Consider the following 13304-nt stretch of genomic DNA (forward strand, 5'->3'; position numbering starts at 1 on the left):
GGTGCTAGCATTTTTGAATTATTTATTGTGTTCACTTATTTCAATAGTGCAAAAACACTCTGGTGAAAACATAATTTTTTTACATAAACTTGATTCATTAAATATATAACCTTAACTTTACCTCCCTAAATCTAACCTAACTTCATAACACTTTATACAGTCACGAATCCACATAAAACCCAACCTATGTCTAAATAAGAACTGATTAACTTAAGTTAGTTCACAATAATCAATAATCAGTTGCATTTACAAATGTCTCTACCGCATTGTCCTCCTTGTATAGGCTAAACTGGGTACACTTCCATATCTGTTGGCACAAACAACCGAATGAGTAATTTTGATTATTTGATTGTTTAATTCGATATATCGTTTGGTTAGTTAGGTTAGGTTAACCTTACATAACTAAAAAAACGATATATCGAATAATCGATATAGCCTATCGATTGATATCTTCATTCGGTTGTTTGTACCAACAGATATGGAAGTGTACCCGCTAAACTTAATGTTTGTTGTCTTAGGTTTCACCTTCTTCCTTAAAAAAGACTTAACTTAATCCTTTCAATCATTCATTTTTGTGTTAGTATTCAATTTACTTACAGTACCTAATACAGTAATGGCGACAGAGACAAGCAGACAAGAGGCATTAAATTAATAAAATTTAAATAATCATAGTTTATTCAGTTTTTGTCACAGCAGAAAAATCTTGCACCATTGTTCTCAGGTAAAAATCTAGTTTCTATATACCGTAGGCCCTATCTCCTTATATGTAAATTACTACAAGGTTACCATGGTCACCTTAATATGCACAATTTCCAACAATGTTAGGGTACCGGTATGCTAAGTTAAAAGGGATACCGTAAGTCAGTTATAGTTGACCGCAGAGAACCTACCAACAATATATTATCGGATGAAATAAGTTTATTAATTTGATATGTACCTATAGCCTAAATCATTAGTTATCACAAATCGTTTCAAGCGATATGGGTTGAACTTAACATTGATCAACTTAAACTCAAGTTAAATATTGAACCTATTTGAACATTTTCAGCCATAGCCTACCTTAGAGTCTTTTTCAGAAGAATATTTTGTAAATCTATTTTTTCTTTTCTTTTTCTTGGAAGAGATAAGTAAGTTAGACTAGGTACCGTATGTTAAGTTAGGCAGTACCTAAGTTACAGTGAATTAAATCTAGCCGACTAGGCCCTAGACTTTTTATTTATATTTGTGTCTTCTTTTACACGAGTTCAGAAATATGCTACCCTCTAGTTACATTTGGTACTCTTAAATTTAATTTATTAATGCTTGTTTTGTTCTTTGTTGTTCTCGTTGCTCTTTATTGTTCTATTTGTTCTTATTGTAATTCCATTGTTATTCTTATTGTAATTCCATTGTTATTGATATAACTTTTGTTGTACATACCGGTACAACTTAAGTTGACTTAGGTTAAATTTAATCAAGCCTAAGTATTAACACCATCAGGGTACCAGGGTGTTATGCATTGGCTAAGTTAGGTACGGTACCTTTAGTAAGTTCTGGTTTAGATTTTACTTAAGAAAATATTTGCCGTTCTAAAACTTAGGCTCAGAGTTAACTTGTTTACTTTTTACAATTTAGAAGCCTGTTGCTAACTAAGGCAGATTTTTTTATCATAATTTAAGTTAAATTGTAATACCCCTACTTAACTCAAGTTTCCTGAATGCTTTGGTTTACACTCAAAAATTAATCACAAAAAAATTGGCTTAACTTATGCTTAACTTATCGGTATACAAACACCTATTTAACCCTCCGAGCGTTATTTGTCGCTGCAGCGACACATAACACACTTTGTGTAGTGTTTTGTATCGCTGCAGCGACTCACAAACACTGTTTACGGCGAAGGCTCTATGACTGACAAAATCGGATTGAACTGGATCGAGTTAGGCATCGTTTTATTTGACAGATTCAGAGCTTTCTCCGGAGGTCTGTCTCTAAGCGCTATTCATTTTAGTTCCAAAAATATTGTAGCAGACAGCTGACGTGCGTATTTTGTAAACAGCTCGGTTAACCTCGGACCGATGACTGATGTGTTTTATTACGTTTATCATTGTTTTAGTGTTAAAAATCAAAAGTAGTGATATACAAGGTGCATTATAAGAAGATTTAAGTGATTTTGAAGGGCTGGTTGATGATCCTGAAGAAGTAGGTAGGCCTAGTGATATTGATGTAAATTATCAGCCAGATTCCTAGCAGCTATGGTTAGGCTATGCATTCTTAGCTAAACACTATGTACTGAAATCTGTTTTTTGCCCATAACTTATTTATTTGCAAATCTACTTCCTTATATTATTATATATTTGTAATCCTCATAAAATTTAGAACAAAGTGGCTATTTTCAAATATTTATAGGCGTATAATTTATACAATTTCATTGAGCGAGCACAAACTTTTTTTTTGAAAATTTTCCAAAATATTTTTTTTAGGCTAGGGTACCTAAAAAATATTTTTTTTAAACGAATGATCCTTATGTTCTATGTATAATATTGAAGTCCATGATTTTCCAAACAAAATGGTACCTATATAGAACAGTAGGTATAATTAACATTGTTTTCAAGCTTCTCAGATCCGTTTTAATAAAACCTTGCAAATGAGCAAAAAATAGCCTAGGCAGACATTAAGGCCTAAACAAGGGACACTCGGAGGGTTAAGTTAGATCTTGGGAATATTGAGTAGGCTACCTTGATAGACTAACCAACTAAGTTTAAAGGATTTAAGGGCTAAGTTATAAGACTGATAGCCTAGGCTACCTTAAACCGTACTCGTATGAAGAAAATAGTGCCCTATGATGAAGTTATGCCCTAGCCCTGTGTCCTAGTCTAACTTAAAAGGCCAAGTTAGGCCTAAGTTAAAACTGTTTATACTTAACTTAAGTTAAGTTAGCCTACTTTATATTTGCATAATTGTATTAAGTTAATTGTTTGCTGTCACAAACAGGTTTTTTGAACTTAGGCTTCCTACTAGGACTATAATAAGGCTTAAAATACAGTAAGATACCTTTACTTTAGGGTAATTAAAAACCAATTTTAGATTGGATGGCTAAGTTTTACCATTCATCTAGGGATCTATTAAAAAACTTAAGGTTCAATTGTAGGATAAGTTTGCCCAAAAATTTGGATTCAAATGTATAATACCATGTTCTTTATTATATTTAAGCTTAAAACACCTATACATTGTTATAAAAAGCTAATTTTAACAACCTACTGTCATTGATGGCAAAGCTACCCCACCAGGGTAAACCTAACCAAGGCCTACAATTACAGCTAGGCTTAAGTAATTGAACAAGAAAAGGGAGCCAGGGAATGTTTTTACTTCCTAAAGATTATTCTGATTTACATTTTGTAAACGTTTCTTCCACCCCAATGCGTAGGATTAGTAACATATTCTATTAATGAGTAACATTAATAACTTGAAGGGGATCCCGACCTCCATTTTGTGACATGGGGGAGTGGAATATCACTCCAGCATGTTCCAAATATTCAGTGAAAATTTAACTTAAATTTCAAATAAAATTATTAAAAGTAGCTTTTATAAATTAAGAATAAATCAAGGAATTTAATCGAATCATCGGTAACACACAATGCGTCGGGTCTTAAACAAATTTAGACGGTAAATATTGTCAGGATACGAAAAATAGATCGAATAAAATACGGAAAATCTAATCTTACCCAATTTTCGTATATCCATTAACTTGCTTTGAGAACCAATCCATCACTGCACACCACTTTAAAACGAATCATCACACACAAGAAACTTCGTATTATTTGATTACTCATGTCATCTTACCTAAAAATGTAGAAAAAGCGGACATAATAATGGACAAAGTCATAAACGCTACGGAACAATAACAAGAGCCGCCATTTGCAATGCTCCTAACTGACATGCGCAAATCAATGCTTTGCATTGTGGGATAGAATCCCGCCGCAAAGAAAGATTAGTATTGATGTATAATAAGTCCTAGTAATGAAGAATAATTCATTAGATCACATTAGACCCAAATTACTGCAGTCATAATCAAAGATATTTCCAAGGAATAGACTTCGTCACAAGTAGACTTATTGTACAATCGCAAGCCTGGTTTTATGTGTTTCATGATGATTACGCTTGAGTGCACTGATTTCGATTCAATGTTTCTCGCATATTTTTGGGTAGTTTTTACATTGATCGGACATTTATTTACATATTTTATGCTTTATTCTTTCGTTATAATATCGTATGGTAAAAATGGTTAACATCTCCATTGTTTCGATTTAAAAAAAAAAACACTCCTTTACAGACCGGAGCGAAACACATTTCTCTAAAATAATCAGGTAAAACAACATCTCTGAACTTTCTACCCGGGGCTATAGAATTTTCTACCTACAGAGGACAGTCGCGGCCTTCGAAGTGGCAACATTGCAAGTGGTGTAGTAACAGCTGTTTTGTTTGGAAGCAGCTAATGACAGAAATGATTGACCGGCTCTAAATAAAACCGAACAAAATATCTTCCCTCCGAACATTACATGAGGCAAAAAAAAAAAAAAAACACTCGTGGGGCAAAAGAATTCTGAATTATTGTTCTTATGTAAAATAAACCAGGGGCCCATTTCATAATAAACTACAAGTTACAAGTTACAACTTGTAACTTGTAATTTTCATTAGATTTGCGATCAGCTGATTTACTAATAATATTAGGTTGTACTTTATTATGAAATGGGCCCCAGGTAGAAAATAAAAGCAAGATATGGGATGCAATGGAATGAAAATAAAAATGGGGAAATAAAAACAATTTAAGGAACCCCACCTCCTTGATGAGAAATTTAATTTAATCATAGATCCACATAGTAGCTGATCGATTTAATAATTTCTTCTTCGAGATTGGCAGCCAGTCAAATAAAAAATACCCCCACCACAGCAAACCTGCAGACTAAGCAAATTTTTCATTTGCCTGATTGGATTTACACTAAAATGCCTCCTTAGAAATATCCCATTTATTCCCTATTTAAATAGAATTATTTTAACGATTACTTAGGTTTGTTGCAACAGGAAGGGTAATCAAGTGTTTTTTTTTGTTGTGAAATGTTAATTCTTTTTCTTTCAGTTTAACAAGCTGTTTATATTTTCCCATATCTTACTTGGGTTTTTACTGTTCTCTTCAAACAACCTCTTATAGTAGTTATTTTTGGTGTTTCTTATTTGGTTATAACTACCTGATTTCTTAAGGTAAATAGTTTTGTAAGAAATGAATGTATTTTCCAAATTCGATCAAATATGTTCATAAACAAGCAAACTACAATAAGAATAACATGGGAATTTAAAATTTACAATTTTTTTGGAATTTTCTCCGTGAACATTGGGTGCACAATAACGCTTCAATATACTAAATTATTTGTTTTAAGCTCTACAAAAGGGTTTGGAAAGAAACTGTGAAAATTTGTGTTTTTAGGATAAAAACGCGAAAACCATATTTTTACCCCATAAACCCCCGTTCCCATAGTCCGATCATGGTGGTTCGCGAACTCGTTCGAATAAATGTAGGTTTACATGTGTAGATGTACTTACTGCTTCTTACGGTGCTCTTTATCCACACACGATATATGCAGTTGCACTATGGGGTGGTGAAAGCACACAAGAACCCATTTCCTTTTTCGTCTTCAAGGGAGAGCTCAGAATAATTCATGGCCTCCTCTACAAACATACTCGTAGTCGTAGAGCTGTATTTAAATCATCTGCAATTCTAACTTTTCCCTGTATTTACATTCTGGAAGTACTCACTTTCTTAAAGTCAAAACTAATTTTCACTCCGCAACCAGCCACCCACATATTTGCTTCAATCTGAGAATTCCAGCCCTAAATGCGTTATTGGAGCTAGGCATTTCTGTATTTTTTTTTAGAATACGAGAGCTTTTGGTTACTGGGCTATGAAAATATTCACTCCACTTTAATGCACAAAAAATGGATTTTCAATTTAAACATTTGTTTTGGTTTTTAATTCATTGTTTTATTTTTTTATCTTGACTGTACCAGTTCAGATTCAAAATAATTATTTCTATTTATGACGGTTTGACTGTGTTGACATGTTTATGGACGTGGGATCCCAGATGGCCGAAACTGAAATAGTCGCATCTGACCGATTTCCCAAATAACCGACAGTGTAAGCCATAATATGTCATGAATTGCATACTAACAATTGATTATTTACCTCCCCACTATAATCAATGATACCACCATCGAATATGAAAGTCAATTAACTACCGTGCATTTTGGGTTTTTAATATTTTGGCCTGCAACTAGTTTTATAATTTATAGGAATTCTGATAGTTTTGAATTAATTTTTGCTTGAATTGAAAGTACTAGACCTGTAAACCAAATATCTTAGAGCAATAGGATGGATCCAAAGGTGGCTGTGATCCACCTCCTAGCCAGCAGCTGTATTTGATTTTGATTACAGCTGTAGCTGTATTTAATTACAGCTGTAGCTGTGTATTTGATTACAGCGGTAGCTGTATTTGATTACAGCTGTATTTGATTATTGGGCTTCAAGTAAAAAATTGTATAGATTTAGAGCAAATAATGATCTAAATCAGTAAAAAAGCACTAGACAGTTCATAAGTTATAACTATACTTATTTTCGTTTTTAAATACACACCCGGTTGTGTTGACAGTTTATGTAATCTAATCTTCTGGAAAAGGAGTGAGGGGTTCATTAAGTGTATGGTAATTCGTTCTTGAAAGTTTGAGGGCATCTGTGGTAGATCTACCGGTAGTTAGTACATATGTCATGTGACTACTATAATATATAGCGATAGCGCCTCGTTTTCCCAGTCAGGAACCGATGAGAACCTCTAGCGAAGGATTGGGGGGCGTGACGTCACTCTTCTCTTATTTATTTATTTATTTATTTATCATACGGTAAACACCATTTTTACAATTGATAATACATGAGGGCAATACAATAAAATATTTATAAATATATATAAGTCAGATTCAGATTCATCTTGCTGAAAAAAAAAGATTGCTAACATGAAAAAATGACACCAACAGAATTGTCCAAAAATGCTTTAACAAAAATTGGATCATGCGTATTATAAATCCTAGTTAACAAGCATAAACATTTTTAGAGAAAAATACGATTACCAAAACTATATAACAATTGATAAATATTTCAATATAATAACAATAACAAGCAAAAATATAAATATATTTGACAGACAAGACAAAAAAAAGAGAAAAAAATTACAACAATTAATAAGAGTGACGTAAACTAAGTGAAAAATTTTAACAGTGCAATACAAATTTATCTGAATGTGCAAACAACAAACAAGGTGCAAATTCCGGACAGTGATCTCAGGACAATTTCTCATCAACAAAATAACAATAACAATAACAACTTAAACTATGATATTTTTTATGGCTTTCAGTTTGCAGGTGAACACGTCAACATGTTGGCATGCTTGATTTCCAATTCTGTGGAGCCGTGGAATTGTACTGTGGAAGGCGTAGTTTGTAGAAAAAGAAGCTTTGTTGAAGAGTTGAATGTGCCTGAAGTGTCGAGGAACGTGGAAATTAATTAGGCGAAGTATTTCTGGAGCATCAACTTCGCCGTTCAACAACTTCCAGAGGAAAGACAGGTCTGCAGATTGTCTACGGTCACTCAGTCGAGGAAGGCCCATATCGATGCGAATATCTTCAATCGGCACTGTATAGAATTCATGGCCCAACTTGACGCCAATAGAGCGAAGAAAGCGATTCTGAATTTTTTCTACTCTTGATATGTGGCTGATTTGATGTGGATTCCATATCAAGCTGCCATATTCCAGCACAGGCCTAACCTGAGTCATGTAAAGAGTTCTCAGAGCATTAACATCAAGTCCGTATCTACCACATCTAATGACAAAACCTAGAGCTTTAGAGGCTTTATTGCAGATTGTATTTATGTGCAGGTCTGGGTTTAAATCGTATGACATTAAAACTCCTAGGTCTCGTATGGCACTCTTCCGTGGCAGGATGGCATTATTCATCGTGTAGTAGAAGTCAATACGCTGCTCGGTACGGTGATAAGATACCACTGCAGACTTTGAAACATTGATATCCATGCTGTTATCCAGGCACCAGTTGTCGATTGAGTGCAAACATTGTTGAAGGGTGGAACAGTCTGCCTGAGATTTTATACACTTGAAAACCTTGATATCGTCAGCAAACAGCAAGCACTGAGAGTCGATACTATCCACAACATCGTTAACAAATATATTGAAAAGAAATGGACCTAGATGAGAACCCTGGGGGACTCCAGAAACCGCAGGGAAAGGGATTGACTTGGCTCCTGCAAACTTGACAGCTAAGGTGCGGTCTTTAAGATATGATTCAAACCATCGCAAAAGGCTTCCGACTATGCCATACCCTTTTAATTTTGCCAAAAGATGGTCGTGGCTGATGCAGTCGAATGCTTTACTAAAGTCAATATAGATACAATCTAGTTGCTCCTTGGATGAATATGCTGTGATTATGTGATGTTGCAAAATAAGAAGATTAGTGTTTGTAGATCTACCCTGCATAAAACCATGCTGAGCCACACTTAACAAGCTCTTGAAGGGAAAACTAATTGCATCAAGAAGGAGACTCTCAAAGATTTTTGCGAGTGCAGGCTGAATCACAATGGGTCTATAGTTTTTTACTTCCTCTTTAGACGCAGACTTGTGTATTGGTACTACGAAGCCCATTTTAAATTCAGCAGGAAATACACCAGATGCTAAGCTGTCATTGTAAAGAACAGTTAGCTGGGGAGCAATGAGTTCGCTACAGTGTTTTAGAACGGATGGAGGTATTTCATCAGGCCCGATTCCTTTGTGAGGATCCAGTGACTTCAGTTTCTTCAAGACATCTTCAGGTGATAAGACGCAAGATGAAATGTTGAGATGAGTGTCGAATGAATACGCTGGTGGTGGAGTTGAAGGTTGTCTATATACAGAAGAGAAATAGTTTGCGAATAGATTACATGTTTCAGCTGGATCAGACGCATGCTGTCCATTGAATGTATAACTGCATGCCGAGTCTCTATCACGCTTCATTTTGTTTACAAAGCTCCAGAAGATTTTTGGGTTACTAGGCACAGAAGAGTTTATATGGGCAACATAATCAGAGAAGCATTTGTCAGCAAGTATTTTGCACCTGGCTCTAGCTCTACTGAACTCCTCGTAGTCGGCGCGTAGCAATGAATATTTGTACCGAGCATGAAGTGACTTCTTGAGCACGACTAGTTTCTTCAACTCGGCATTGAACCAACATGGAAAACGTGTGGCCCCAAGTTTCTTCATAGGTGTGAACTGTAGAACTGTAGATCTGATAGTTTCCAAGAACCAGCTGAAGATACTGTCTTGCATTCCTGGGATCCTATAGTAGACTGTACCCAATTTGTTGAGGAGACTCTGATATATCATATCAAGATCACATCTGTTGAAATCAGGGACATAAAGTGTGCTTTTTTGATCGGCAAAGGTATCCACATTCAGATCGATAGATAAAGCTGGGTGGTGAATATCTTCAAGAGTTAGAATATTGTCCAATGCATGTGAGACTTTAGTAGAACTAGACGAGGAAAAGACCAGATCAAGAGTGACTCCCCTGGCATTAGGCACATTGTTAACTTGATAAAGGGAATGTAGAGTTGCCAAGTCTATCAGTCTTCTAGAGGAGTTACAAGATGGCATAATTATATTAGCAGTCCAGTCTACATGCGGCAGGTTGAAGTCACCAAGGAGGAGACACATGGAGAAGTTGGGCCCGGTTGATAAGATCTCATCAACACCTTCACAAAAGCGATCATAATCAGCCGATGGTCTTTGTGGGGGTATGTAAGAGGTTACAATAAGCATATTTATATGAGGGTTTATCTGGAGACTCAAAAAAATACATTCAATATCGGGAACGGGAGATGGCAATTCCTTGACTTTCAACTCTGATTTGATCGCAACAAGAACTCCTCCGCCACTGCATTTGTTGCTGGTTATGCAGGAACGATCCTTCCTAAATATTTTGTAGTGAGGAGGAACAATTTCCTGATTTAATATGTCATCTGAAAGATTAGTTTCCAGCAAAGCAACAATATCGTAGACAGCAGTGGATAATAATTTCCTAAAAGTTGCCAGCTTAGTGCGGAGTCCGTTGACGTTTTGCATATACGCTTGGAGGTTGTTGCGATCGGGCGTGACTAGTTTTTTTTAATCTTAACAATCTTAGGTACTCCATTTCGATATTTAATCGTGAGATCAGTATCACCATTTTTCCTTCGCGTCTCCAGAGTATCACGAAGTTCCTTGAGGTGCCTTCTTTCCTCGTTAGTCCTGTCTCTGGAGACACTGACATTCTCTAGTCTTGAGTCAATTCCTGTGAGAGCTGATTCATTAAATTCTCTCGTAAATGTGGCAACGCTAGATCGATCCTTGAAGCACACTTTTCAAGAATTCTCTTCAGGGAACGCTATTACCGTAACGAGACGATGACTCAATCGGCGTTCGTAGCGAATTTCTCGGACTGGTATGCTAGAGGTCTCCAGATCGAAACCCGCCGGGTACTCTAACTTTTTGTCAAAGATTTTGCTTAGAATGCGAATACTTCCTAACTGCACATCTTTTGTTAGAATTTGAGGCATATATAATATTATTTATGAACAGAACTATTTTATTTTTTTAGTAAACCTTCATTCGATTTTTATATTATATATATTTTTTATTATCAGCAAGTTAAGGTTATGTTATGACAGTTTAATTTTATAATTACAAATTATAAAATTATTTTTATAAGAGTTCATTTTTCTACTGGTACTGGATATATTGAAGATTTAAATTATATATATATATATTTAAATAATAAATATCCTTTGGTCCAAAGGATATTGAACAAGGTAACTGTTTATTTTATTATATAATTAATAAGTTAATTTTATAACTAAAAAATTATAAAATGAATATACAATTTTTCTTAAATTGACGTTAGGGACTCTCCCACAATCCCCCACTCCTTCGCAGAAAAGGTCCTCATCCGTAAATCTGCTCCGGACTAGGAAAATGAGACACTAGTATAATAATAATGTGACTACCAGATGCTGTGCTCCAATGCCCATGCACTTAACCTGACTGATTAGATTAGAATAGCAGTGAATGCTTCTTCGTTCGTTAGAAACAACCACATACACGAAGAGTAGAGTCTTGGAATAGAGTCCGTCTCGACCTTCATTGAAACACCCACCTTCAAATTTCTAACATCTCTAGACATATATAGTTCCTGGAGCACTGGGTAATCAATCTCAACGGCAGAAAATATAAGTTACGGTAAAGTAGGCTTCCCCAAGACTGGTTGGACGAAGCCTAAAGAAAATTGAACATGTGGCCTGCATCTAAATTCACTATGTCTCAAAAAGTTTGAGCAAACCTTCAAAATGTTTTTTATTTTCTTTTCTTTTTCATATTTTGTTCAAACTTATGTGAATAATGTAATATTGAACTAGAAAGAAATAAATTTTGTAATATATTTGAGTCAAGTGGGTATGTGTTGTTTGTTGTTGTTCCTACTAGTCCAGGAGCTGAGGGGGGTTGAGCATGCATGAAAGTAGTACGCAATGTTATTGCTGATTATTGTAATATGGACTGTGGTGATCAAAATTACGTATGTCGCCTGTTTCAAAAGTGGTCGATAAGGTGGGGGGGGAGGGGGCAAACATGGCGGTTTGCGCTATGCGTTAAAACGCTGATAGTTCGAAAACGGAAAAAGATACAGAAATACGTAATAACGTAAATACCTTATAATAAAAAATACGGCAAATCTCTTCATTCTATCCATAACAATTACACTGGTTGTTCATATTATTTGTTGAATTTAAATAGGTACCTTTTTAATTTCTCTTAGCACCTGTAATACAAATAAAAAATTGTAAATATTTTCTTTGATACAAATGTATATACATCTATCTATATATTAATAGGCAAGCATGTTTCTTTAAAACCTTTTTTCTCAGGTCGTGTGCATCGCAGAGAAAATCTACGCATACTGTTGGAAAGATATTTTCCTGTAGATGTGCAGAATGCCTCTAAAAATTAAAATAGGCTAACAAATAAGCACAAAAAATTAATTTGAAAACTTCAAAAAATTAACATGGAGCATATGGGTTGCCATGATGGTGACGAAATAACAACAAAATGTAAACAGAAAATCAAAACAAATGGAAGAAATCCCAATCATATGTTTTATTTATAGTGTGGGGAGAAAATAGAGAAGTCTGTACATTAATTATTTTTGGTCGAGTTTCGACCACAGGACGACCACTAGTATATAATTAATGCATGAGAGCGGTCAAGAAATTTAAAGTTTATGGTGTTTATATTTACAATGGAATTAAACTACTATATATTATATTTCATATTTAATTATTATCTTATTTGTTTGGTTATTTATTTATCATTATTTCATTTATATACTCAGTGTATAATGAAATACAAAATACAAGCAATCATTATTTTAAAAACAGCAGCAATTATAACGCAACCTAACGGACGAACCCTAAGGCGTTTGGAGGCCGTGTTTTACATTTTAAACCATATGTATTCGTAATAATATATTTTTTTCTTATAAGAAAATGCATCTAGTTAATATTTAGCCGAGTAATTAAGTAATTACACTATTATTTATCAACAATCCATACGATTTTCGAAAAAAATAGCTGTACGATGTAGATTTTGTTAAACTTATTATTGTTATAACTTTTTTATTAGTTAAGATACGACTTTTTACCCAATGACCTTTTCTATGGGTAATATTTATTGGATTAAAACTACGTTTTAACCGATGTCCTATCTCGTACCGTTCTCGAGCTACAGTCATTTCGATGTATAGCGCGTTCCGCCATCTTTGCCCCCCTCCCCCCAAGTTCTCGACCACCTGAAAAGTAGGCGACATGCGTATTTTGTATCACCACAGTCCATATTACAACTATCAGCAAAGATATTTGATATTAGGCCTACTTCTTTGCGACACTCACAAATTAATTCTACTTTCGGTAAAAAATCTACACGAAAAGTCCATTTTTACATATTTTATACAATAACTTGTTTATTTATAGAGATACGACCTCGGACCCAATGACCATTATTGTTGTCCACAATTTTAGGATTACAACGACGTTTTAACCGATGTTCTATCTTTTTCCGTTTTCGAACTATCAGCGTTTTAACGCATAGCGCAAACCGCCATGTTTGCCCCCTCCCCCCCACCTTATCGACCACTTTTGAAATAGGCGACAT

At 34.9% G+C, this 13304-nt stretch overlaps 1 protein-coding gene across 5 annotated transcripts in view; it reads right to left on the bottom strand.

The window, feature by feature from the left end:
- LOC129004739 (mucin-2-like) overlaps positions 1 to 3901 on the bottom strand; it is a 54893-nt gene extending 50992 nt beyond the window's left edge. For all 5 annotated transcript variants that reach the window (XM_054433342.1, XM_054433341.1, XM_054433343.1 and 2 more), the window contains exon 1: positions 3702 to 3901. The gene's annotated coding sequence lies outside the window, so the exon portion shown is untranslated. The remainder of the gene's footprint in view (positions 1 to 3701) is intronic.
- Positions 3902 to 13304: the final 9403 nt, after the last annotated feature.

Source organism: Macrosteles quadrilineatus, unplaced genomic scaffold (assembly GCF_028750875.1).
Source record: "Macrosteles quadrilineatus isolate MER2022 unplaced genomic scaffold, UCM_ALF_1.0 Scaffold_11__1_contigs__length_5352618, whole genome shotgun sequence".
Classification (NCBI taxonomy): domain Eukaryota; kingdom Metazoa; phylum Arthropoda; class Insecta; order Hemiptera; family Cicadellidae; genus Macrosteles; species Macrosteles quadrilineatus.